Source organism: Phyllostomus discolor, chromosome 11 (assembly GCF_004126475.2).
Source record: "Phyllostomus discolor isolate MPI-MPIP mPhyDis1 chromosome 11, mPhyDis1.pri.v3, whole genome shotgun sequence".
In the NCBI taxonomy this organism is placed as follows: Eukaryota; Metazoa; Chordata; class Mammalia; order Chiroptera; family Phyllostomidae; genus Phyllostomus; species Phyllostomus discolor.
In genome coordinates this window covers 23,464,964-23,492,496 of record NC_040913.2, presented here as the reverse complement: position 1 = coordinate 23,492,496, position 27,533 = coordinate 23,464,964, and the positions used below count along the sequence as shown (strand labels likewise).

General features: G+C 38.9%; 1 long non-coding RNA gene across 1 annotated transcript in view; it reads left to right on the top strand.

Annotated features, from left to right (window-relative positions):
* The first annotated feature begins 16,124 nt into the window (after window positions 1-16,124).
* Window positions 16,125-27,533, top strand: part of LOC118497335 — a 55,949-nt gene continuing 44,540 nt past the window's right edge. Inside the window, exons 1-2 of the long non-coding RNA XR_004899861.1 lie at window positions 16,125-16,281; window positions 19,598-19,716. This is a non-coding gene — a long non-coding RNA (uncharacterized LOC118497335). The remainder of the gene's footprint in view (window positions 16,282-19,597; window positions 19,717-27,533) is intronic.

The window sequence follows — 27,533 nt, the reverse complement described above, 5'->3', positions numbered from 1 at the left end:
AAAATGTGTTTTGGCACAATCACTACTGTTTTGTTTGGCAGTTTAAGTCTTAAAAGAGAAATTCTTCATTCTTTCGTCTTGTCTGATATCTCATTCTTTCTCCAAGGAAAAGGATGCTGTTTGTTTTCTCCCATATTGATGACTCCTATAACTTGTGTTGAAGCTTTACAGAATTTCATTCCCATTTTAGATCTATTTTTATTGTTTTCCAAATCTAATGTTTTGTAATATCTAAAAGAAACAGTGTTTGCAAGTAATTGTTCTTTATTTTTTTGGCAGAGTATCTGCTGTCTCTCCCATTTATTACTCTTTCCCCCATTCTTTGCTTCCTCATTCTGAGGAGCCTCATAGGAGCTTTCTTTAGTTAGGATATAACTTAAATCTGATTTCATAAGCTGGTTACTGTGGGACCAGTTGACAGAAGAACCTCCCAAAAGATCACACTTAATACAGGAAGTGAGGTTAATGATTCAGTAGGCGAAACTCTTCTGACTCACCATACCACCTAATGAAATGCTATATTCACAATGGAGATTTAGTAAATGTTTGTTGACTGATTACTATACCGCTGATAAATCCTGAGTATAAGGAAAATGTCATGTAGAAACCATCTACTTCAGCTCTAAAGGTTAGGAAATAGAAACGCCAAGAAATCAAATGACCTATCTGATATAATACGTGAAGGAGTTTGTAGTGGAAACCTTTCTTTCACTAGCCCCATTGTGTGTCCTTGCATGTTTCCCCTTCATCTCTTTCTCATCTTTTAAAAATTTATGTTATGTCATTCTATCCACTTATTTCTGAAAGCCTTCTTTTTGGAACAAGGCCGTTCAAAAGGATAAGCACTAAGACTTTAGATTTAGAAATGTGCCTCTGCCATCTGACCAAATTAAGTATAACACAAAGCGGAGGCCAAGTTTCACATGGTCAATCTGAAACTATGTGGTAATCTGTAACAACCAGTTCAGTCTGTGGAGACAAAGAACTGAATCTATTATTTGTGCAGTGCTTTTTATGATGCGGCAACCTCTGAGAATTAGTCCACTCTTGAAAACATGCTCTCTGATTGATTATCTTGTGTGGTTTAGCAATGACTCTCCAATTTTCAGGAGGCCCAGGATGTCATGAGAATGCACGTGTACATTGTACTACAAAGTCACAGTATTTTATACACAATTTCAGCAAGTTTATAAATCCCTGAATGTATTAACCCTGAATCTACTTGTGGACTTTCCTTGATACCATGACCTATAGAGTAAGAACCTCTGCTTTCGAGAACTAATGTGTGTATCTACTCTTGTTTGTTCATTTGCCTTTTTTTTTTTTTTTGTGGTTGGGAAGGGACCAAGTTGTCTAACCTTTAAGTTGTATCATAAAATCTTAATGGTAAAATTGTTCCCTTTTAAAGTAGAGAGTAAATTTTAAAATATTTGTGACTGCCATTCACAAATTTAATTTTCCTGCTAGAATGCAGAGATTTTGTGTCATATTGGATGTGATTCCTCAAGTTAGACTCCTACTAACAAAGAGTCAGCCTGGTCATTGGAATTCTTTCCAATTCCAGAAATAAGAATAAGAGGAATCTTTAAGGGAGAAAAGTTTGTTGACTCCAATATCAGGAGTCAACAAACTAAGGCCAAAGGGCCAAGTGGGTCCTGCCTCTAGTTTGTAAAGAAACTTCTACTGGTGCAGAGCAGTGACATTCATTATGGCCTATGGCTGCTTTTGTGCTACAGCTGCAGAGGCGAATGGTGTGTCGGAGACTGTGAAGGCTTATCTGGCCCTTTTCAGAAAGTGTTAGTTACCCCAGTCCTATATCATTCTCATAAAAAATTTCTCAACCTTAGTGCTATTGACGTTTTGGGCTGGATACTCATTATGCGTGTGTGTGGGGGGAGTAGGGGAGAAGGTGTCTTGTGCATTGTGGGATCTTCAGCAGCATTCCTGTCCTCCTCTACGCACAGGGCACCAGGAGACCTCTCCCCGTGTCCGCTCAGTGGGAACATCAAAAAGGCCTGCACATATTCCCAAGTGTCCTGGTTGAGAACCCGTACTCTAATGGGATAGGTTCTATCTTGGCTGGAGGAGAGAGGAGTTCATTCCTGTTTCATGATTTAAGTAACTCTTCTCCTAGAAACTTTTCACTAGAGCATTCTTTTTTTTTTTTTTTCCTGTTGTTGTTTAGTGGTTGCTTCAAGGTTTATTTTGTACATCCATAACTTCTCAAAGTCTGCCTTCAAGTGTTATGGTACCACTTCAAGAAGAATATAAGGCCCTTAAGTTGCCCTGGCTGGGTAGCTCAGTTGGTTAGAGCATCATCCCCATACCGGGGTTTCCAGTTCCCAGTCAGGGTACGTTCAGGAAGCAACCACTGAATACATAAATGAGGGGAACAACAAATTGATGTCTTTCTCTCTCTTTACTTTCTTTTTAAGATTTTATTTATTTACTTTTAGAGAAAGGGAAAGAGAGGGAGAAAGAGAGGGAGAGAAACATCAATGTGTGGTTGCTTCTCACACAGCCTCAACTAGGGAGCTGGCCTACAACCCAGGCATGTGTCCTGACTGGGAATGGAACCAGTGACTTTTGGTTCACAGGCTGATGGTCATCCATTGAGCCACACCAGCCAGGGCGAGCATTCTTTTTTTCAAAGAAGAGCTCTCTTCTGCCATTATATCAAATTCTCTCTTTCTTTTTCAGTTTTTAAAAGAGGTAGAATACTATTGATCTTTATCTCTTGACTAAAAATACCTTTAAACACCTTGTTCTTAAGTCACCCTTCTCCCCATTGTTACCATCATTTCAAGCCAAAATAAATAAAGTGAATAATTTTGATTTTTTACTATAGAAAAAGCAGCAGTTGTATAAATGCCACAGATAATGCTAGTTAGATTTTCATCAGCTGTAGCTCAGGGCCAGTGTGTAACACGATCTCCATTAAGAAATTAAGTGAATGAAGCCCTGGCTGGCGTAGCTCAGTGGATTGAGCGTGGCCTGGGAACCAAAGTGTCCCAGGTTCGATTCCCAGCCAGGGTACATTCCTGAGTTGCAGGCCATAACCCCCAGCAACTACACATTGATGTTTCTCTCTCTCTATCTCCCTCCCTTCCCTCTCTAAAAAATAAATAAATAAAATATTAAAACAAGTAACTGAGCATAGTGAACATTTAAAAAAAAAGAAAGAAATTAAGTGAATGAGAAAGATCTATAGCAAGTATCCCAATCAGAGCATCACTCTCTGAGAATGAGACCGGCTTTCCCTTCCTAAACTCTTCACTTAGCTGATTCTATTTCTCTTGTAGTATGATTAACAACATAATTACACTACAAGTATTTGTCACTTATTTAATGACAAAACCTTACACAGATATGTTTCTTTCATCTGTTTTTAAGCAAAAAAAGTAGTTTAACAGAGAAACTACCTTTCCTTAAAATTTTTTCTCTTAAAAGATATTCTAAAAATAAAAATCCTTGTATTTATTTTTAGATAGGTAAACAGGATTATAATTTTAGTCATCTAAATAGTATTGTTGAACCTGACAGTATGTGTACTTTCTGATCTGAGTAGATGTGATCTTTTAATATTTATCTTGAGCAGATAGGAATGAATTAGTTTTGTGAAAAAATCTTATAGAAATCAGACAAAACATATTTATATCCTTCATAGAGTCTAATCTAATCTAAGGTAGATGACATTTACACAGGGAAAATGAAGCATTTGCACCCCTTCCGAATGTACTGACATGATCTATTACTGCAAATACATTTTTTAAAAACCCAACATGGACTATTGAGAAAATATAATTTAGGGGTCAGGACTAAACCCATTATTTAAAGGAGTGAAAAGCAAGTTAAAAAATAAGCTCATTAACTCCTGTACTAGAAGGATCCGCAGTTATCCTTCCTGACTTTCACCTGATGAGGTAAATATGACCTACTGTTCGGAAGGTTTGTTCCATACGTGTGACGACTGTGACATTGCCATGGATCCGGGCAAAATATTGTTTCTCTGGCACTGCCCATGTTGTCATTGCCATTATGCAACTTTAGTTTTCATGTCGTTTGAGTGCGGGAACCAGCAGAGTGTAGTCAAGTTACCGTAAAACAATCCAGCTGATTGTTTGCCTTTGTATTAAAAGTTTTTGTCAGGGGAGATACGCTCCTTTTTTATTTGGACATAAGAAATAGCTTTTCAACTACCAGGAAAACAAACAGTAACACAACATTTTCTCTCACACTAATGCCAAAGCGATCAAAATTCCTTACGACCTGCAGGTTGGAAACATGTAATGTTTTCTTTATTTTGTCTTCTGTGATACAAGGTGGTCCCTTTTCTTCTTTTGTTCAACAACCAAATTTCCAGAGCCGGAAACTATTACCCTTTTATACTTCTGTTGGTAGTTACTGTGACCTTTTTACACAAAGAGTGAAAAAAAAAGTGATTTAAATCCACAAACCAGTGTTTTTATTTTGAAGAAAAACAAACTTTTTTCCCCCCATGAAAGGCAGGGGGGAAAAAGAAACCATAGCAAACAAATATTTTGTGATTCACAATTGCTTGCTCTTCACAGTTGTGGTGGTTATTATCCAATTATATGTGGTTTCTCCTGTATCATCTTGTCTGTGTATTTTAGGGATGTCATTTTGTTTATTTTCGCTTTGATTATTTTAGAATTAGCACAACATATAGTATGTCTGAGGGCACCGGTTCACTTCAGGCCCAATCTTGTACATCTCCACACCCATTTTGCATAAAAGCTTCCACAGATCGGATGAAATCATGTGTTGACGGCTTGCATGAATCTGGTGCTTAAACCGAGTTCTAACATTCCTCTTCCCTTTTTTTTTCTCCCAGCTGCTTCATTTATATTCATTTACTCACACAACCAAAACTCGTTGGGTGCTCAGAATGTGCCAGAGGTGGAGCTCTCGTATGACCCATGTCCTTTCAGTCTTTGGCCAGTTGTGTTGTCAGTGTGTTTAGTCCTGCTTTACAGATCAGGAAGCCAAGGGTCTGGAGATATGGATTAATCCAAGAGTACGTTTCTGGAAAGTATACTTATATCGTCTGATCATTTTCTGCAAAATATATCTGTACCTTTCTATGATGAAAATAAAATAGTTGAACAGAATCACTGTGGGGGGAAATCATATGGAGAAATAATTTCTAATGTCTCAGGATAAGAGTATACATTTCTTAATTCTTAGGTATATTCAAGACAATGCAGCAGTTGCCTGGGAAGTAAAATACTGAATCACTCAAAAAATTATTTTCTGTAACACTGCCGTAGAGCGGACTGATCTTCTGAGGAGGTGTGTTGGCCTCACAGAGCCTGTGGCCGAAGGCTAGCCTACCTCCAGCACTGAGGGTCTCCAGCTTCCTGCCGTGTGGCAGCAGAAGAGATAAGTATGTAGGTGCCATTTTACTGAATATTGAATAAAATGAGTGACCTTTCTTTACCTTTTCAAAGGCCATTTATTTTTTATTATGGTAAAATATACATGAAATAAAATTTACAATTTTAACTATTTTTTAAATATACAATCCAGTGGCATTAAGTGCATTCACAATGTTGTCTAACCCTCACCACTGTCCAGTTCCAGATTATGTAGAGCAGAAACTCTGTACCCATTCAATAAAGACTCTCATTCCCCTCTCTCTCAGAATCTGATGACCTCTATTTCCTTTTCTATGTATGAATTTGACTATTCAAAGTACCTCATATAAATGCTTGTTGTATATAAATACAACCATGTTGTAGCATGTAACAGAATTCTATTACTTTAAAAAATCTTCACTAAGGATATGTTTATTGATTTTAGAGGGAATGGAAGGCAGAGAGAGAAAAGAAACATTGATGTGAGAGAGAAACCTTGATAGGCTGCCCCTTGTACAAGGCCCGAACAGTGATTGAACCTGCGAACTAGGTACATGCCCTGACCAGGATTCAAACCCACAACCTTTTGGTGTATGGGACAACACTCCAACCAACTGAGCCACCAGAGTTGCATTAGTTTTTTTAGGCTGAATAATTTTTTATTGTGTGTAGATACCAGGCTTTGTTTATTTACGCTATAAACACTGGTGCACAATTATCTTCTTTTTTTTAAAGATTTTATATATTTATTTTTGAGAGGGAAGGGAGGTAGAAAGAGAGAGAAAGAAACATCAATGTGTGGTTGCTGGGGGCTGTGGCCTGCAACCCAGGCATGTGCCCTGACTGGGAATGGAACCTATGATGCTTTGGTTCACAGCCCATGCTCAATCCACTGAGCTACGCTAGCCAGGGCACAAATATCTTCTTGAGTCCCTGCTTTCAATTTTTTTTATGTATATACCCAGAAGTGGAGTTGCTGGATCAGATAATTCTCTCTTTAAGTTTCTGAGGAACCACCAAACTGTTTTCTGGAGCTGCTGCTGAACCATTTTATGTTCCTATCACAACGAACAAGGGTTCTAATTCTTCACATGCTTGCCAGCATTTGTTATTTTCTGTTTTTTGTTTGTCTGTTTTGCAGGGACAGTCAGCTTAATGGTGTAACTTTAAGTTTCTAATAAAACGTTTTTCATAAATTATATTTAAAACAGACCTATATATTCCTGTACTCAATTATTTTAAACAATGCAATCTCCTAACTTGGATCTTTTGTTTCTGAATACAATGTTAAGGGCTTATTGTTGGGAGAATTTTCTAGGCAGTACATGATTTGAAGCACTGAACCTATCCAACAGGACTTCTCATCAAATACAACCCTGAGCTCCCTCAAGTTAATTTATATTGTTTATGACAATGTAATCCTTGGGTATTAAGCATACATTATGTACACTGTCAGAACATGTTCTGGGAAACAAAAATAGCAGTAAGCTTTTGCAATGTTAAATTCTAGGGTGAATCAAAGACACACAAACTTGATTTTTTTCAGGTGAATTAAATCTTCCTGTTCTTCTGCTAGGAGTACAAAGCAGATATGGAAGATCATAAAAACAATTAGCAACTGCCTTTATAATTCCTCACAAATGTAATGCGGAGAATGTCATCCATTCTCACCCAGGGGCAGGCATGAAATCAGACAAATGCAGGAGGAATTGCCACTCTGCCTTCCCACACCCCCTCCTTCCTCCCATGAAATTGCTAATGGGGAAAAGAAAACAAGGCTTTGGTAAAATGTCCAAAGAAAACCAGACCGAATAATGATTCCTTTCTCATTACACCTAGGTTTTAGGAAATTGTGTTAAAAAGAAAAATGTTCTGGGGCCGAACTACAGTGATGTTGTTTTTGCTGTACTGTATGTTTTGAGAAAATGGAGTTTTTAGCAAAAATGTTTATGTCCTTGAATCTTATTCATCTAAATTGCAATGGAATGCTTCTTTAAAAGTAGCAAAAGTTGAAGGGAAAATAAGTTCTTCTTTCACTTACCTGGAAGAAGATATTCAAGTTAAGGTTTGGAGTTGGATCAAATTCTGAAGGGGATGGCCGTATGTTAACAGCCGTTGGGCCAATATTGTTTTATATCAGAGAATTTCTAATCTGTTTATGACTCATCCTGGTTTTGAAATTTCTGGAAGTGCTATTTTCTCCACCTCAGCAAGAAATCTGCAGTAGAGAAATAAGCCAGGCGGTGAAAGACAAGTACCATATGATCTCACCTTTAACAGGAACCTAATCACCAAAACAAACAAGCAAAATATAACCAAAGACACTGAAATTGAGAACAGGCTGACAGTGACCAGAGTGGAGAGGGGAGGGAATTTCAGGGGAAAAGGGGAAGGGTTTACAGGAACAAGTATAAAGGACACATGGACAAAAACAAGGGGAGGGGGTGGAAATGGGAGGGAGGTGGGAGGGTAGAGGGGTGGGCTGGGATGGGGGTAAAAGGCAGAAAACGGTACTTGAACAACAATTAAAATTAAAAAAGAAAAAAGAAATCTGCAATAGAGAACACAACTTTAAATTGTAAGATATATTATTTGCTTTATCCAGTAATTAAAATGTAAGTATTAATTTGTCTGGTCATTGTGTATATATATCAAATAAGTCCTTACTAGTATTTTATCACAATCTCAGCTAACACAGAGCTGTGTTGATAGCTAGTGTGGTAATAGTATATATGGGAGTGAGAAAATTCTTTTTTTTTTTTTAAAGATTTTATTTATTTATTTTTAGAGAGGGAAGGGAGGGAGACAGAGAGAGAGAGAGAGAGAGAGAGAGAGAGAGAGAGAAACATCAATGTGCGGTTGCTGGGGGTTCTGGCCTGCAACCCAGGAATGTACCCTGTCTGGGAATCGAACCTGGGACACTTTGGTTCCCAGCCCGCGCTCAATCCACTGAGCTACGCCAGCTAGGAGAAAATTCTTAATTTAGCCCATGAAGTATCATGAGGGAAAACAATATTTTCCAGGCTGTAATGACAGGCAAAGTGCAATATCTGGGGAATGTCTGGGAATGGGGAGTGATTCTTCCAAGACTGGGTAGGAAAAAGAGCACTAATAGAAGCTCTTTGTGGAGTCACAATTGGGAGCCAATAAGTTCAGCAAGAGTTTTTCTGACCCAACCCCACACCCCAAATTTCTCTAGTGCAATGTATGTGCTCCCCCTATTTGCTTCTCCATCAGACATGTATATTCTCTGTGCCAACGTTCAGGCACCTGTCCTCTGAGGGTCTCTAACAGGGCAAAGCTAACCTCTCGGAGTAGTGACGTCTCTTCTTCAGAGCATTCCATGACAGCGCTTCTCAGCCACCACTGCTCAGTGGCTAACGTGATTGATTTTGAGGTGGGTGGATATGGTAAATAATCTAAGAATTGGATCAGTTACCATGCACCTGAGGTATCAGTGACTGGGGCTGGCCATAGGCATTTCAGCACAGACACTGGTTTCCTTGGGTTGGTGCGGAATATTTTTTTTAAATAGCCATCTTTAAAGTGATGGAAAGTGGACAGAAGGAAATAGAGGGAGGCTCATCCGAGAAGCCATTTTTCAAACTGCAGGTTTGGAGTTTACTTTGGTAATACCGTCTATTAGTAGATGGAAGATCTGGTTCTTGGGAATCTTTGAGAACTTTCAGGCATTTTGAGTTTTCTCTTTATATAAGTTTATATGATATTTATATTTATAATCACTGACCACTCCCCACCCTCCTGATTTGTTGCTCTTAATATGGTCAGGACTGGACTGAATTCTCATATTCACTATTTAGGAGGAGTTCTCTGCCATAGCATCCCCACCCTCCTAGCCCCTCCCCCATCCTGAAACTTGGGACTAGTCCTTCTTCAGGAGAGGTATGTGTGGCGGTGAGAAGGGTGGGAAGAAGGTGCTCCAGTATTGAAATGTTCTGTTTAGTGTAGGAAAGAGGGAATTCTTGAATTATTGGTGCCTCCTCAATTTGTTATCATGTCCATTTCTTCATATGTACTTTGCTCTTGATGACACCTTATTTCAGAATTCATTGAATTTCTGCATTGTCAGATGAGATGCATTTTATGTCTCATATTCTTGTGAATTTGGGATACATGAATTTCCCAGCTGACCCTGCAAAAAGGCCAGCAGAAAGATGCTGAGTTGGGAAAAGCAAAGGTCAAATAATAGCCTTTTCCTCAAATTATCATCCTCTAAACTAGGTTATAGTTAGAAGAATTTTATCCCTTCATTCAAAAAATATTTAGAGGAAGAATACCGTGAAAAATACCATGCTGTTTGAGTGCACAATGCTGAAGCTATATCCATGCGACTATTTAAATCAAATACTGTCTCTTTTTTTTTCATTGAATTTACTGGGGCAGCACTGGTTAACAAAATTACACAGGTTTCAGGTGTATAACTCCACAGCATGTCATCTGTACACTGTATTGTGTGTTCACCACCCCAAGTCAGCTCTCCCTCCATCACCACTGTTACCACCCCCACTCCCTGGCAGCCACTGTGCTGTTGTCCACGTCCATGTGTTTTGTGAGTTTCTCTCTCTCCCTCCCTCTCTCTGTTCTTTTTTATATACTTTCATTTTATTTTATTTATTTCTTAAATTGTAATTGTTGTTCAAGTACAGTTTTCTGCCTTTTACTCCCATGCCAGCCCACCCTCCCAGCCCTCCCCACCTCCCTCCCATTTCCATGCCCCCTAGTTTTTGTCCATGTATCCTTTATAGTTGTTCCTGCAAACCCTTCCCCTTTTCCCCTGAGATTCCCTCCCCTCTCCCCTTTGGTCACTGTCAATGATACTAGGCATATTTCATCTAGAATATGAGAAACACAGTTACTCAAGTATGACACCTTTCCGTGGTACTCACCGTGTGATGTCTGCTAGGTTCAGGCTGCTTTACAAGATGATCCTGATGATATTATTAATAATAATGGCAAATATTTATTTGATGCTCACCATATTACATACTATGCCAAAAGATTTACATGGTTATGCCATTTGGTCCTTCCAGTACTTTATGCAGTAGGTACTATTATTATCTTCATTTTACTGTTGAGGAAACCAAGGCATAATAGGGTTAAAGAGGTCGAGGATTTAATCAGAAGCACAGCTGGGCATTAAACCCTGACTCCAGGGCACGTCCTTATACGATACTGTGTCCCCAGGTGCAGCTATGCTGTGGCCTCAGTCTCTGTTTATCTCACCTGCCTGGGTGCTGAGTTCAATTTAATCTGTAACCCAAGCTAAATCCGATCTTGTTTACATCAGACACTGCAGCAAGTGTCCTGCCCAGGTCCCCCAGGACTACATCACTTTTCATCTGAAAGGAAGAGGGTTAAATGTTCATTAAGATAAATGTGTACAACCTTGTAAAATAGGTTAATTAAGTGAAAAGCTCTGTGTCAACCCATTGTCTTTTTTTCAGTTTTCAATATTTAAAGTTTATTAGAGTTGTTAAGAAAGACTTAATCAGCCCTGACTGGTGTGGCTCAGTATATTGAGTGCTGGCCTGAGAACCAAAGGGTTGCTGGTTTGATTCCCAGTCAGGGTACATGCCTGGATTTCGGGCCAGGTAGGGGGTGCGCAAGAGGCAACCACACATTGATGTTTCTCTCCCTCTCCTTCCCTTCCCCTCTCTCTAAAATAAATAAATAAACAAGATCTTAAAAAAGACTTAATTATGTATTTAAAACCATTTTTATTGTTGTTCAATTACAGTTGTCTCCGTTTTAACCTCATTGCTCTCCCCTGCCCTGCCCCCTCCCGCATTTAATCCTCCTCCCAGTTGTCCTTGTCCATGAGTCCTTTACACATGTTCCTTGACTTATAAATGATGCATTTTTAACTTAAAAGTTAACTAAGCAGCTTCATAATATTTTGTTTGGGAGGAAATACAGTTTAAATAGTGATCTGTGTTCCCACCACAGGGTAGATGTAAACATAGCTGTAATTTTCACTATTTCCATTACAATAGAATCATATTAATTATATATTCATTTTGGCTTAGGAGTATAGTTGTCAAACTAGGAAAAGAAAACGAAAAAATTGACAGAAAGAACAAAAATAAACCTCACTCATTATTTCTCTTTCTCCAACTCCATCTCTCTATCTGTGTGTCTATAAGTAGAGTAATGGCCATTGTTGTAATGCTGCTGCCTCATCAACCTGATAACTGTTAAGAGAAGGGCATGTTTTCCTTTGGTTTTCTTCTTGGTAGTTATGACATTGATAGGCCAGAGAAAGGTTGAATTTGCTCTTGAGAACAAAGACACTAACTGGGAAGGTGCACAGTGATCATATCTATCATATGTAAAAATTCCACCCAAATTTGTTTGCAGGGAAATTTGATGAACTGTTCCTCTGCTCTCTGATGATATAAACTATGAAAATAAGTTACATCATCTCACAGGGCACTGGAAGGGGGAAGTAGTATCTCAAACTCCTATGCTTCCTAATCATATTCAGGATCCTTTTGAATGAAAACAATCATAATTTTTTCTCATAATCTATTTAAAGAAACAGTGTGCTTTATTTTTAATAATGTTTCTCTTCCATTTCTTATTTTGCTTCCTTATGCCTCTCTCTTTTTTTCAAGCTCCATCTCTGAGGTTGTTAATTTTACTTAATTTATTCAAAGAATTAATTTTGGATTTGTTAATCCTTTCTATTAACATTTAAATTATTCTAAATTTATTATTCAATTTATTTTATCATTAATTGTTATTATTTACTAAATTTTACTTTTTTGTTTATTTATTGCTATTTTTATAATTTCTTGTGTTGGATATTTTGACCTTTAATTCCTTTAGCTCTTTTTTTTTTCTAATAAGCATTTAAGGTTATGGGTTTTTCTTTTCATTTGTTTTATTTGAAAATAAACCAACTTTATTTGAATCAATCAATACTAATCAAGACTGGTGAGCAAATTTATAACTGGTTCAGATGAGGAAAATGCCCAGCAATATCTTCATTAAATGGCATTTTGCATTCATTAAGGCTGGAAAGCAACTTCTGTTATTTTATCACCACAGTTAAAGGTCTTGAGAAAATCAAGTAATCATTATGTGGAGAGTCTTTACAAAATGAAATGTTTGTTCTGTCACAAAAGCTATACATCCTTTGCTAAATTAGTTAACTTTCCAGCTTATGAAATGGGACAAACAGGTGGTCAGCAAAGTAAGACTAATTCAACACTCCAGCTGGATATTTTATGTTTTACATATATAGATTTTTCTTTAGTATTATTTTAGCTACATTTGATGAGCTTTCATATGTAGTGTTTTTTAAATCATTGAATTCTAAATGTTTTCTAATTTCCCTCAAATTTTGTTCTTGGACTCATGCCTCATTTTAAAATCTGTTCTTAAATTCTTAAATGTATATTTTGTTTTCTTATATTTTACCAATCCTTTGAAATTCAATAAGTTTTATGTTCAAATTACATTGTCAGTTTTTGGAAATATTCCAGATGTGATTGAAGATAATGTGCCACCAAGTCGATAGACATGGAAGTTGTTTTAAGTCCATAAAATCAAATTTAGTTCTGTTCAAACCTATGTCTATGAACTACTTTGCATTTTATTATTGTTATTTTAGTTTGATTGATGAGAGAGAAAGAAAGTGGGGGGGGAGACATTGATTTGTTGTTCCACCTATTTATGCATTCATTGGTTGATTCTTGTCTCTCCCCTCATGGGGATCAGACCTGTAACCTTGGGGCACTGGGACGACACTCTAACCTGCTTAGCTACCTGGCCAGGGCACTACTTTGTATTTTTGATGTGCCAGTTATTGACGGGCATATTAAATCTTCCAAGGAATGCAATTTGTTGATTCTCCTCATATATTTTGAAGATGCAATGAAATGTTTACAAGTTTTTATCTCTAGTAATTCCTTTTGCCATAAAGTTACCTTTCTCGATATTATGAGCTTTCTTTTGCTAATTTTGATATAACTTTGTCCGTTCCTTTATCTTCACATTTTATACTCATATTTTAGATATTTCTCTTGTAAAAAGCATAGAACTAAATTTTTAAAGAATTGAGTCTATTACTCTCTGTTTTAAAATTGGATTTCAGTCAACTTACATTAATTGTGATGACGTGCTCAAGTTCATCTGTACTGTCTTATACCATTTTTTCTATTTTTTTACATTTCTTTCTGTTCACTTTTTGACTTCCTTTGGATTGTTTAAATTTTTTTTTACTTTCTCCTTTTACCATTTATTAATCTATTTCTGTTATTTGGTAATTAAGCATTTCAACAAAATATAGAGCTAATTAATATCTGTATCACCTTCAAACAACACAATGATCTTGGAAAGATTAACATTGATTACCCTTTTTCTAGGGTAAATCTTTCTCCTCTACTCTCATACTTTAGACAGTATTATTGCTATTTTATATAGTCAACACTTGTTCAAATTTACTCACATACTTGACAATATTTTTGTTTACTCTTCCTTCTTCTATCTCACTTCTTCCTTTTGGGGTCATTGTCTTTGTTCCTGAAGAACTTCCTACAGTTTCTATTGCAGTAAGTTTATTGGAGACACATTCCTCCCCCCTCCTCCCCCGCCATGTCTGCAAATGTCTTGAATGCTTAATGGGAATTTCAGGTTCAGTAATTCCCCTGTCTTCTGACTTCCATTATTTCATTGACAAGTTGGCAGTTAATGTCACTATTGCTTTTTGGTAAGAAATATGTTTTTTACATTTTAAAAGATTTTTACTGTTACTCTTTCACTTATTTTAAGATTGGCTTATTGTCCTTGGTATTCTGCTACTTCATTCTGGTGAGTTGAGGTATGGATTTCTTTATATTTAACATGTGTGGGGGTTATTAGATTTCTTGAAATTGACAGTTTGTTCCTTTTATCAATTCTGGAAAATATTCCTCTATTATCTCCTTAAATATTGCCTTATCCCCATATTATCCCATTATATAAATATATATTTATATATAAACAACATATATATGACTATATATATATATATTCCAAGACACTGAATCTACTTAAACATGTTTTTCATAATGTCTAGAAAACAAATTTTATTGTTTTATTTTACTACATACAAATATTTGTTGGTTTATTGTTGCTTATTCATGTATTCAGTGTTATTATTGAATGCCTGCTGAATACAAGTGTGCTAGGCCTTCACTGGGTGCTGCATATACATTGTCCAACAAGGAAAACACAGTCCCTAGCCTCATGAGACTTAAAGCCTAGGTTACTAGTAATGGAATGACATTGAAATAATAAAATATTTGTTGTCAGTGATTCTCAGACATGGAATAAACAGCTGGCATTTATTTAGCATTTGCTAGGTGCCAGTCATATTAATCCCTTATGGACAGTATTATCTTGTTTATCAGTATATGTTAAAATTCCAAATATCTTATTTAGACATACAAATTGCTGATGTTCTAAACTCAGTCTTCTTGTTCAGAGTAATCATCTACCACTCTAATTCACAGCTCCACTCAACTGCCTTGAGCTATTCAACATTTCCAACACCGGCTACATGTCTCCACGATTCTACCTCTTACACCTAGGAAAATCCTACTAATCTCTATGTAACTCAATTTTACTTCTTTGCCAACTATTGTAAAATTTTCCATGTTGCAAGTCTGTCCCTTCGCTGTGTTTCTATATAAGAGTTTATTCAAATTCATGAAATAAGATCTTTTGCCCTCAGTGAAGATGGACCAGATTTACTCTCTTGCATGACACAACTGAAAAGTAGACAACATATAAGGAACAACAATTTTCAAGACACTGACCATTGGTCAACAAAGGACAGTGATTCCTGACAGACAGGAAACAAACAAGATGGGCCTTCTGATTGTCCCGCCTTATTACTAGTGTTTCCTGGGTGTTGAATAGAAGGAAGAATCAAGGCAGAGCACAGAGGACTCTCTGAGTTGAGGACACATAGCTGAGAGTCAGGGGCACTAAGGTAGCTAGAGTTCTTAGCATAGAAGAGTAACCAGAGAGGAAGCAGCTTCACAGTGGGAGAATTCCAGAGACCTGCAAAGGGTCTCCCTTGAGCATGCTACTGAGTACTGGCCGGGAATTGACTGGAGACTGGGGGAAAACCAACTGACAGAATTAGAGGTAGCAGCGTGTGGGGCACACACAGGGCTGAGAATTGTGCCTGTTCCCACTAACTAGGTCGTTTTGTCTCCTGCACAGTGTGAATAAGTGAGCCGAGTGGGGATGGGGTGGAAGTCACCACCCCTGGATTTTCAAGTTCTCGATGGCGGCACTAATCTCTCTGATCTCTCCAGGAATGTGGTATTGCTTTTGCTTTACTCTTTTCCTAGATATAGGCAGTTCTAGTGGCTTCCCCCTTGGCCTATAACACCATAATAGCCTTCACTTCATAGGTCAGGGAACCAGTGTGGGGATTCTGCCAGCTGCTAAGTATATCTATCATTTATACATTCTGGAACTGGGAAAATAACAATAGAATGGGTTCAGGGATCCACTGGGCCCATTGTGAGATGCATCTGAGGTAACACTTCATTGATTTTTCTGACCTCTGTAAGTCCCTTCTGCGATGGTGGGCCGCAGTGAGGTTTGGCTCTTATGGAATTAGTGTTGGTTGAGATCCAGTGTCCAATAGTTCCTGAAAGGCACAGTTACCCTGGTAAAAGGCTGTCAGTCCCTTTGGGGAAAGCTGGAAGAAAAATTAATAGTATAACTTTTTGGCAGTTTACCAGATTACCTAATAAGGCATTCTGGGTCTGTAAATTGTTTCAAGCGTGGGAATTGATTGACTGATGTGGCTCTCTGTTTTTACCATTCAGATTAAACTTTTGTTCACCTGATCTGCAACATTGCTGCTTATACAGAATGAGTAAGAATTTAGTAGGCTTTCTATCAATTTCAGTTCTAGGAACACCACGATCAAGCAGCTAACGCCACAGACGTTCACGAGTCAGACTACTTGACAGTTGTTCTCACTCTGCTGTCCATTTCGGTAGCCACACCGACCTTTCCTCCGGCAGTGAAATGCTGCCAGTTATTCCCGTTGTGTTTAGGTTTTCCAATTCAGTGACTGCAGAAACTTCAGTTTCTGACCTAGAAAAAAGAAGGATTACAGAGCTCTTTAAGGCTGCCAGAGTTCCCTTTACAAATTTATTTTTCACAGTCGAGGTACAAGACGTGTCTTCTAGACCCCTTCAGTATGAAGAGTAGACCTTCAATGACAAATCCACACCAACATCCCAATCTCCCCAGGCCTTTGAATCCCTTCTTCTACATGAAATCAAAGCAAATTTGGTATTTCTAGTTTTCACTATGGGCCATCTTTTGGTCCATGTTTCAGCCAAACAACCAAACTGTTAGAGTTCTTCCTACCTCCCATCAACATTAAATGCAGCATCTCAAATTAGTGAACCCATATCAATAAATTTAGCCTGATCCAAATTTATGTTCCTTCCACCACTATCCTACACCCTCACTATCTATTCCCATACACGTTCCTTGGATTTCTGTGCTCATAAGTTAGAAAACTCAATTAGTTCTTTTGGAGTATAACATACCGCACTCAAGGGACACACTGTACCTCACCTTAGGGGCCAGGTGGGACTAAACGTTTAGTTGTAGGTGTTGGATCAAAGAGGAGTGGTGGGGGTGGGCTCTGAGGAGATTCAGGATTGTCTTTTCTGACACCTGCCTCAAGGGAATCCATTACAGTTTTCTCAGGCAATGCAGCATTAATCCCCTTAGAGAGGGGTGAGGATTCTTCTTTACTGGCAAAGAAGAATCATCAGGATTTAGGACTTCAGTGTCCCCAGCTTCCTCAAAGTCTATCCACACATTCCCTTTCCAGCTTATCAGGGTCTCCATTCTTTTCCAAACCATACCTTTACTTTAACAGAGACACCCATGAGGCTGAGTTCAACTCATTGTAATTCAGCCAGTCACAGGATAAGATCCTGTGTTTGATTTTCACCAAACTTTGCTGCCCCCCCAGGGCTACAGGAGATAAGGTTCCTTTCAGGGAAGCTTTGAAGTCATTCATGCAGTACTAGAGCTGGGAACTGGAATCCCCATGCTCAATCCTTTTCTTTCACCATGTTGTCCAGTGTCATTTGGAGCAATCAGGCAATCTTACTATACTGTAAGGTTTCCAAAAATGTTTGAAAGTATCATATACACAGTCACCCAGCTCCTTGTTTCTCATCAATAGTTGATTAGGAGTATCCAGTGGGAATATTTTGCCTATCTCTATTGCCAGATCAGTCTACAGATTATCAGCACTCTCTTTACTGCTAGAAATAGAGTAATTAGCATTTGTAAAGATGATCAGATTAGAGAATTAATTCCAGAAACATCCAGAAAAAAATTTAGAAAACTCACTCTTGAATTCCTGTTCTAGGATCACTCTTGGTAGCAAAATCCGTTTTAGACTGGGTTCTCCATGGAAACAGAACCAAAAGGGGTGTGTGTGTGTGTGTGTGTGTGTGTGTGGAGAGAGAGAGAGAGAGAGAGAGAGAGAGAGAGAGAGAGATCATAAGTAATTGGTATGAAGTCTCACCATCTGCAGTTGGCAAGCTGGAAACCCGGGAGAGCTGATGTATATGACTTCAACCTGTGTCTGAAGGCCTGAGAAGCAGGACAGCCAAAGATGTAAATTCCAGTCTGAGTCTGAGAAAACCGCAGGAAAAGACTGATGTGCCAATCCCAAGACCATCAGATGGAGAGGAATTCTTTCTTATTCGTAGGAGGGTCAGCTTTTTTTGTCCTGTTCGGGCATTCAACTGACTGGATGAAGGCCACCTACATTAGGGAGAGCTCTCTGCCTTTACTCAGTCTCGTGATTCAGTGTCACTCTCACCCCCCAGACACCCCCATAGACATACTCAGAATCATGTCTGACCCAACTTCTAAACACCTTGTGGCTCAGTCAAGCTGACCCATAAAAACTGAAGTTGCCATGAGACCGAGAGATGGAAGCTGCCTGCTGGAGCCAGCAGAGCCAGCGGGGGGAAAGCTGAATGCTCAGTGCTCTGCAGCATCCCCGCCGGCCCTCGAGTCTCCATGGGGCCTCTCGCAAGAGGAAACTAAGCTTATAACTTGTTTAAGCCATTCTGATTTTGTTCTTTGCTATACCTTCTAACTAATATCACATTAATATTTGCCATTTTGGTTCTAGAATACATGGGCTTTGTCTGGAGGAATCAGAGAGAAGGGAAAATATTAAGTACTTTTGGAAATATTGCAGACTTTTTTCCTACGTGTGTGACAGTGTCAGGGTTAAAGGTGTGGATTAAAAGAGGGGGGTTTGTGGGGGAAAAACCCTGTGTTTTCTTTATGGTCTCTTAGACAGTCTATGAGAGTATTTCCCCAAATACGTAACAGAATGTGATGTAGGGGGAAAATTCTGTCCGTAATTCCCAGCCCCGTCCTTCTTACATGGCGAAAAGGCAGCCCTGGGAGCACCACGCTGTGGTCCGTGAGGAAAGCTTGGCTCTGCTTTAGGGATGAGATATGTGTCCCGAGCAATCTTACCTAGCAGTGCTGAGGTTTCCGTGTGTGTTTGCTTTTTATTAGGCTCGTACTGATCTGAAAGTTTGAGTTTTATTGGCATTTACAGCCATGAGGAGACCACTGATTCATGACAGCAGAATTTTAGATGATTCATTCAATTCATTAATCAAAAGGATTATTTCAGCAACTATTTGCATTAGAGAATCAGTAACTAACTTATCTTCTCTTATGTAAAGGTACCTGAATTGCTTGTTACCAAGCCACTGAAATATTTATATTTATTGAAGTATAGTTTACATAAAATAGAATGCTTATGTCTTGAGTGTTAGAAACATGTTAGAGGACATGAAAGAATCAGGATGGTAAGACTTGTGAGAAGGGACTTAAGAGATCTTTTAGGGACCATCACGTCAGGCTTTATTGAAAGAGTATCAGTGGTGAGAAAAAAAAATAACTCAAAGATTTCTCCTAAATTTCTTGTTTAAAAGACTAGCCACATGATAGTATTATTACTGAGATGGTGAGTTCCCAGGAGGCTCTGTGAGTGTGAGTGTGAGTGTGAGTGTGAATGTGAATGATGTGAATGTGGATGTGAGTATGTATGTGTGGTGGGTAGAAGCGTAGATGGACGTGTTGACTTCCAGTTTTTGACACACAGGTTTTTTCTGTGCTTGCAGGACATTCAAATATTGATGTCCATAAGACACATGTCTAGACTCAAGAGAAAAAGAACTTGTTCATCATGCAAATAAATAGATATTGAAAGATAGCAGTGGGTGAAATTGCCTACAAAGAGGTGTGTAACTCTTGCAGATAATTGTTTCCAAAAGTGGGTTCTATGGTAGACTAGTTCTATTAGATACTTGGAATGAAATTACTTTGTGGTCAAGTAAGTTTAGAAAAACACATCACATAGTACTCTCGTCTTGAAAAGGTACAAGACACACTATTGGATTAAAAATCAGAAAGTCCAGCAGTATCAAAATGTGTTTCAATTTTAGTAATGCTGTGCTTCCTAAACATTCCCAAACAATGGGAGAAGGAAACCAATCTTATCCCTCTTTTCTACCTTGTGGTTTCACCTTGCTGATGACCCACACCCAACCGACGTGGCCCTGGGCAACTGGAGTGCTGCTTCACTCTCCAGTAACAGTAGGATGGAACAAGTCTTTGTGCGTAGAGTTGCAATACGATCAAGTATTTTTGTTTCTGTTTGCTGGATGCTAAACATCATATTTAAACAAATCTATGTGTCATGCTCCACATTCATTTTATTCCCTTAATTTAGCTTAAAATTTGACATTGGTATTACTTTTTAATACTAAGATAACTAAGGTTTTGTTTTATTGTAGTATTATAGCAGATAACACTAAATCATTTCAAGATGTTTAAGAATACAGTTAATATCCTTCTTTCTTTCCTTCTTACCTAATTTATTTATGGCTTTGCAAAGGCTGTCGAGACAGGGTGGTTGCTAAATCTTTTTAATGGTGACGTGAACCCAGGCTGTGAAGATATGCAGTGCCTATTCAATCACACAGGATTATTTTATAGTTTGACAAGGGAATCAGGTTAACCGGAGAACTATTATCCACTCCGGGTAATCCACTCGGGTTCATCGAGTGTCTCTCTGGTGCTGACCTTCAAGGTCACCAGGGTCTCTCAGCTAAGCATTGGGCATATATTCCAAAACGCCTCTACCCAGAAGTCTGCAGGCACCTCAGGACTGACTTATCCACAAGAGAGATTTTTATCTTATTCTCATTGAAAGGAGATATGGGAAAGCTCCAATCATTCCTATCAAAGCTACTTTTCTTCTTGGTTTCCTAATTTGCTTCATGGCATTCATTGATTTATTCATTCAGCAAATGCTTATAGTGCCCAAGGAGTCAGTCGTTATTTTACCTCCTGGAGTACAGTGATGGGAGTGATGGACCAGGACCTCTCCTCCAAAGAACTCATATTTTGGTAGTATTTTTTTCTCAGTTCAGAAACTCAGTCAAGTATCCCATCACCCTGATGCTTTTCTCTCCTTTTTCAAAACCAGTAGGCCACCAGTTCAGTTCGTCTGAAATGCTTTTGTCCTCTGGACTCCACTCCACCCTCCTGTGATAGATTGACTTAAATCAGATGGTTATCTCCACCTGGGTTGTTGCAATACCTCTTATCTGGTTCCTCTGCCTTTATTCTCTCCTCCTTCCCACTTCTGTCCCCACCCTTCTGCTGGAGTAAGCCTTCTAAAACTCAGATCTGATCAAGTATTTCTGCTTTAAGAATCTTTGCTGGCCATCTACAGATGACACCTAATCTTGGAATGGATCAGGAATCTGATTTCATGTACTTCTTAGGCTCATCTCCCACTTCTTTTTATACTCCTTACGGAACTTCTCCCAGACTTGATAGGGGTTTTGTTATTCTCTGCTTCTATGTGATGCTCCCCTTCTCACATCCTTGCTTAGAAACCCCTCCATCGCCTTCATGGCCTCTATTCTCATTAAGTATACTCATTAAATTCAGTCTTCTACAGGGAGAAGAAGTAACTTTCTCCTCTGTTATTATACCTCCGTCATTGCACTAGCGATATAATAAAAACTAAGCGCTGGTGCGTACCTCTGCCCCACTAGAGACTGGGAGTTTCTCGAAGCAGGGTTGGCAAACCTTTCCTGTGGAGGGCTTTGAAGGTCAAATGGTCTCTGTCAACTACTCAGCTTAGCCATCTTAGTGTGAAAGCTTCCATAGATAAATGTAAAGGATATGAGTGTGGCTAGGTTCCTATAAAACTTTATTTATGGACATAAATTTGAATTTCATGTAAGTTTCACATGTCGCCAAATATTTTTCTTTTGATTTTTTTTCCCCAACCATTAAAAAAAAATGTAAAAACTATTCTTAGCTCCTGGACCATACAAACACAGGCTTGGTCTGTGGGCTGTAGATTGCTAACCCTGTTCTAAATGGTGGAGCTATTTCCTGCTTATTTTCATATACCGCTGGAAACTAACAAAATACCTGGCACCAGATGAATGCTTGCTAAAATGAATCATATGGAGGCCAATGCTTTTCATTTTATGTTATCTTGTACCACAAACTGCAGTGGTGTGATAGAGTAAAAAATTGTTAATTAACTGAAGATTAACTAGGAAACCATTTTTAAATTTCAACCTTTGTTTAAAAATAATCTTTCTGAAGTATGCTATTCCAATTTTCTGCCCTAGTAAATACAGTTTAGTGAATACATTTAATGATTATCGTGCAGTGCCCCCGGGTCATGATTGAAGATAAGAATTCTCATGGTGCAGCCAACTACGTGTAGGCAGAGAAGATATAGCTAACTGAACCTGGAATGCATATGGAGCGGGATTGACTCTAGAAATTGCCCTTTGATGTAGAGGTTAAATCTCTGATGTAGGCTTGTTTTCTGGTAAGCTCTTTTCTCTGTAAAGTGGAACATAGAAACCAAAACCAAACCAAACCAAATGAATTGCTGAGAAACTTTCTAACTGGTTGGATTCTAGTTCTACTCTTTCCTATATAGGAAACTGTGAACATTGGTACCATTGATTTCTTCTTTTGTTTTATCCCCTCACACAAGGGAGTTTACAAGGGCACTGTTGATTATGGGGAAAACATTCAGAACAAGCAAATTTGTAACATTGACCTAAGGAAAAAAATTATAGGTATATAATGCATTAATACCTGGTTTTGATGAAGCAGTTGAAGCTTTCTTTAAAGCAGAGTGCCAAAATGGAAACTTCGACTGGTACAGTACTGGAAAAGCCTAAGAGTCTCTCCAGGTGGCAAAAGTGTAGAGCCACATGGTTTTTCCACCCAAAAGTTCACCTGAGCACTTTCCTTCTTTACACATGATAGATTCTTGACTATTTTTTCAGCATATTGTAATGGAAAAAATAAACAAACAAACACTCATTTGGATCAGAAGAACTTGAGTGTCTATTTTTGTTCTATAAATTCTTAAGTATATGCTAATATTAGTACTTACTCTATAAAATTACGATGAGATTTAATACTGTATCACTGGATAGTGCCCCATATATGGAGTGCTCAGTATGCATGTGCTCCCTCTCCATGCCCACTTAACCATCAAATGCAGAACAACATAATACTAAGTTATATTTCTCATCACATTATTGTCTATTAAGACAAAAGGACCTTAAGACCTGGTCTTGTTCAGGAATTGCATTCTAAAAAAGAGGCATCATCTTTATTTTTATAAATATAATCATAGAGGTAAAAAAGGATTAAGTAAATTGTCCAAGGTAAATGGTGTCCTTCTAGTTTAGATACCAGTAGTTAAGTGCCACTCTCGAGAGAGTTGTCATTGGGAGAGATTAATTTGGCCCACGTCCCCTGAAAAGATAAATGGAGTGAGGGGGAGTTCCAGACAAGGAGCTTGAGCCCTGTTGCCGCTCTTCTCCACCCAGGATGCAGGGTGTGAACACTGACGCCAAGATGGTCACCAGGCCGGATGTTTCGGAGGCATTAGGAGAACCCTTCAGCAAAATCTACTTTTATCCTAAGTGTCACTGTGCTCAGAATGCCCTAAGGAATTTTCTCTTTTGGGTTAAGCAGTGCTCTTAGTTATTTTTTCCTCCTTTTCTCTATTCATTCAGGAATCATTTATGGATCATTAATGATGTGCTAATGCTGTACTAGGTAGTAGATTTGAAAAGAAAAACAAAACCATCTCAGCTGTTAAGATGTTCATAGTCTGCTGAGTGGGACAGAAGAAAATAATAATGACCGTAATAGCCAGCAATTTTCATGTGCACAACACTGTGCAAAATAATTCATAGGTGTTGTCTCAACCTAATTCTCCACGAACACATAAATCTGAAGCTATTTTAACCGCATTTTCCAAATGACAATGGAATCCAAAAGGGATAGTACTAGATAAGGCCATTGGAGTAATGATGGAGAGGTGAGGCTAAAAGTTTAATCAAGAGGGTTTCCTGATATTTTACTAGTTGCTCTTTCTTAATGTCTGTTGCAAGTTTCTCCTTTCCTCACCGAGTTTCTGACGATGTAATGTCCTAGGGCTCTGTCCTTTTTCTTCACTGTTTTTATTTTACTTTCTCCCTTGGTGAACTAATTTTAATCTTATAGCTATGAAAACTATCCCTAGACTGACAATTTCTAAATTTATTTCACTAGCCTCACTTACCTCTTTCTCAGACTCCAGCTATATGTCCAATCGCCTACTCAAAACTTCCACTCGACTATCTAGTAGACATATCAAACTCACCGTGTTCAAAGCCAAATGCTGTCGTTCCCATACACTTGCTTCATCTATCCCTGTTGAAAACTCCATCCTTACAGGACAGTCATACAGGACAAAAGTCTTGGAGTCCTCTTGACTTCTGTCATTCCCTTATTCACCTCATTTCATTCTATCAAGAAATCTCATTGGAGATTAACATCACCAGTTAATAAGACACATCGGTATCTTATATATTCTGATAAGATGTGTGGTGATCAACACATGTATCATTTCTGTGATATTCTTGACAAAGTACAATCCAGTCATGAGAAAACATGAGGCCTAAATGTTGGGATATAGTATAAAATCATTACTCTTCAAATGAAGAGTATGACTGTATTTCCTTGTCACAGTGTGTGCCACAGGTGGGAGGAAACTAAGCAGACACACAACTAAATGCAGTTGGGATCCTGGAATAGATCTCGGAACAACAACAACAAAGAGAACACTGGGGAAAAACTGGAGAAAAGTTGAATAAAATTTGTAATTTGGTTAATGACATTGTATTAATGTTAATTTCCTGGTTTAAACAGGACACGGCATCCCTGGCTGAGCCCGGGCTCAGCTGGTTGGAGCGTCATCCCGCACACCAAAAGCTTGTGAATTTGATCCCTGGTCAGGGTGCACAAGCGAGGCAGTCAATCAAGGTTTCCCTCCTCACATCAATGTCTCTCTCTTTCTCAAATTTCAATAAAAATACACTTAGATGAGAGTTTAAACATGTAAATATTACATTTAAAGTTTATATAAGTTGTTAAGTGTTTGGTGAAGCAGGACATATGGAAGCTATTATTTTTTGAAAAATTTCTGAAGTATAAATTTTTTTAAAGGAAAAACAAGACAAAAAGGAACAAGGAAAATTGTTGGACCTTCTTCTAAAATATATGTAGAATTCAGTCACTTTGTATAACCTTTATTGAAGCCACTTTGATTTAAGATATTTATCTATCACTTAGATAATTGTAATAATCTCCTAATTGGTCTTTTTGCTTCTGTTCTTGCTCTCTCAAAGTCAGTTTTCAAGGCACTAGTCAGGAGAATTCTTTCTTAAAGACTTTATTTACTTATTTTTAGAGAGGGGAAGAGAGGGTGAAAGAGAGGGAGAGAAACATCAACGTTGTGGTTGCCTCTCGAGGCACCCCCTACTGGGGACCGTCCTGCAGCCCAGGTGTGTGCCCTGACAGGGAATCAAAACGGTGACTCTTTGGTTCGCACGCTGGTACTCAACCTGCTGAGCCACACCAGCCAGGTCAGGATAATTCTTTTATAAGTAAAAAATATAACATTATAATTCTTCCTATTCGAACAGGGTAAAGACCACTTTCTTACTTGGTGCCGAAGCTCTCCCACCACCCGGCCAGCTCCCCTCAGGGGCCCTCCGGCACCACCTCGCCCACTCTTCACCGGCTGAGCCACCTGGCCTCCTTGCCCTTCTTGGAATGTAACAGAAAATACTCCCATGAAGGAACCTGTGCACTGGCTGCTTCCCTCAAACAGGAGCATTCTTCCCCAGATATAACATTATGGTTAATGCCTCCATTACTTGAATATCATGTCTTAAGAAGGCTTACTTGACTTCTTTGTTAAAAATTTGACCCCCCACCTCCCACTGCTTATGTGTATGTGCATTCCCAAACCTCTTAGTTCTGTTCTCCTAACAATTTGTCTTTCCATTGCACGTCCCATCTTCTAAGAGGCTGTTTGCTATTTATTTATCACCATATCACCACTGCCACCACCATTCTGTTAACAGCCTGGTCTCCCAAAGCACGAACGTAAACTCCAGGAGGGCAGGCACCTTCCCAATTTTGCTTGCTGATAAATCCCAAGAGCCAATAAAAATTCCTGGCACAGAGTAGGCACTCCATCAATATTTGTTGATGAAATTGAATTACAGGTAGAATAGAAATTGAAAATAACTGCTGTTGGTGAAGAAACAAATAAGGTGTAGGTGCAACTTTCCAGCTGTTGCTGTGGGTGATGGGAAGGTAGACTGCTCCACTAGTCCAATACAGAGAAAGTTTATAAGGGAAGCAATTTGTTGGATATTCTGAGAAACATCCAATAAACTGTTTAATCTGTAGCTTGCAGCAGTAGGTAAAGATCTGGGATGGGGAGAGAAATTCAGAAGTTTCCTCTTCTAAGTGTAGGCATAAGAAAAATCGGAAAAGGAAGGTCCCTTGCAGTTTAGAACACACTTGTGTATAGTAACCACAGCCTAACAGGAGGATGCCTGGGTGGCCTGGAAGGCTAGGGGTGTTGGGGATGCAGACGAATTCACGAATGAATGTGACTGGGTGCTGGAGGCACACACTTTACCTGCTCCACAATTTGGCGTATAGTCTAACCCTTTTATGACTCCGTGGAGGAGGAGATTAGAGAATGCAGACAGAAGCTCCTTGTCATTCAAAGTAAACAGAACCAAAGGCTGATGGGCAGGGCTTCTAATGCCCTGCCGACAATGGACTGAATCAGTCTGAATGTATATGTGATTTCTCTGTTATAACAGAGCCAGAGTTGGGGCAGGGTGGGGGACAGTACTGGGGTATAGAGGGAAGATCATGGCCCTAGCTCTTAATTTGTCTAAACTCTACCACGTCAAAGGAACACTCAGGATTTTTTCCTTCAGTCTTTTAGATGATCCCTTGTCCTTTCTTGGAGCATAATTTTGTCATTAAAGCTTCACTTGGCAACAGTACCACTCGTCAAGGAAGATAGAACTCTGTGTTTGCATGCTTCAAGGCAGACTTCGAGTCTACTTTGGCAAGGCTCACAAGGAAAGAGAGAAAGAAAATAAGAGCCATAAATCATCTGTAGGCCAGAATACAGGATTAAAGATACTCGCTCCACTTCAGAAAGGACTTCTGCTAGCATGTATTTACCCGATGACCCTGGACTCTCCTTTCGGCTTTAGGGCACTTGGTTCCGAGCGAGGAAGTGAGGCATCCTACGTCAGAGGCCTGATGTGGGGGGAGAGGAGGCTTTTCACGAAAACTGGCCCAGGGATTCCTCCTCAGCGGCCCTTCCCAGGCTCCAGCTCTCAGGCCGGTGTTCACGTGGAGAACGTCGCATTGGTGTTTATGGGTTTGTGTTCGTGCTTCCGAAGTCCATCTTCAGAAATAATAAATGCTTGTAACGCAGCTCCTGTTGGCCTGTGGTAAACACGGGAGAATAGTGTGATTCGTATCTGTAAACTAACCCTGCTTCCCTTCACGTGACTAAGTTGAGCATTCATGAAGTCTTGGAGAAAATCAGATTTTTAAGGGTAATTTTTAAATTGAGTCATTAAAAAAAAAACTGAGGCTTTTTAGATTCCTGCTCTGTATCTGAACTTT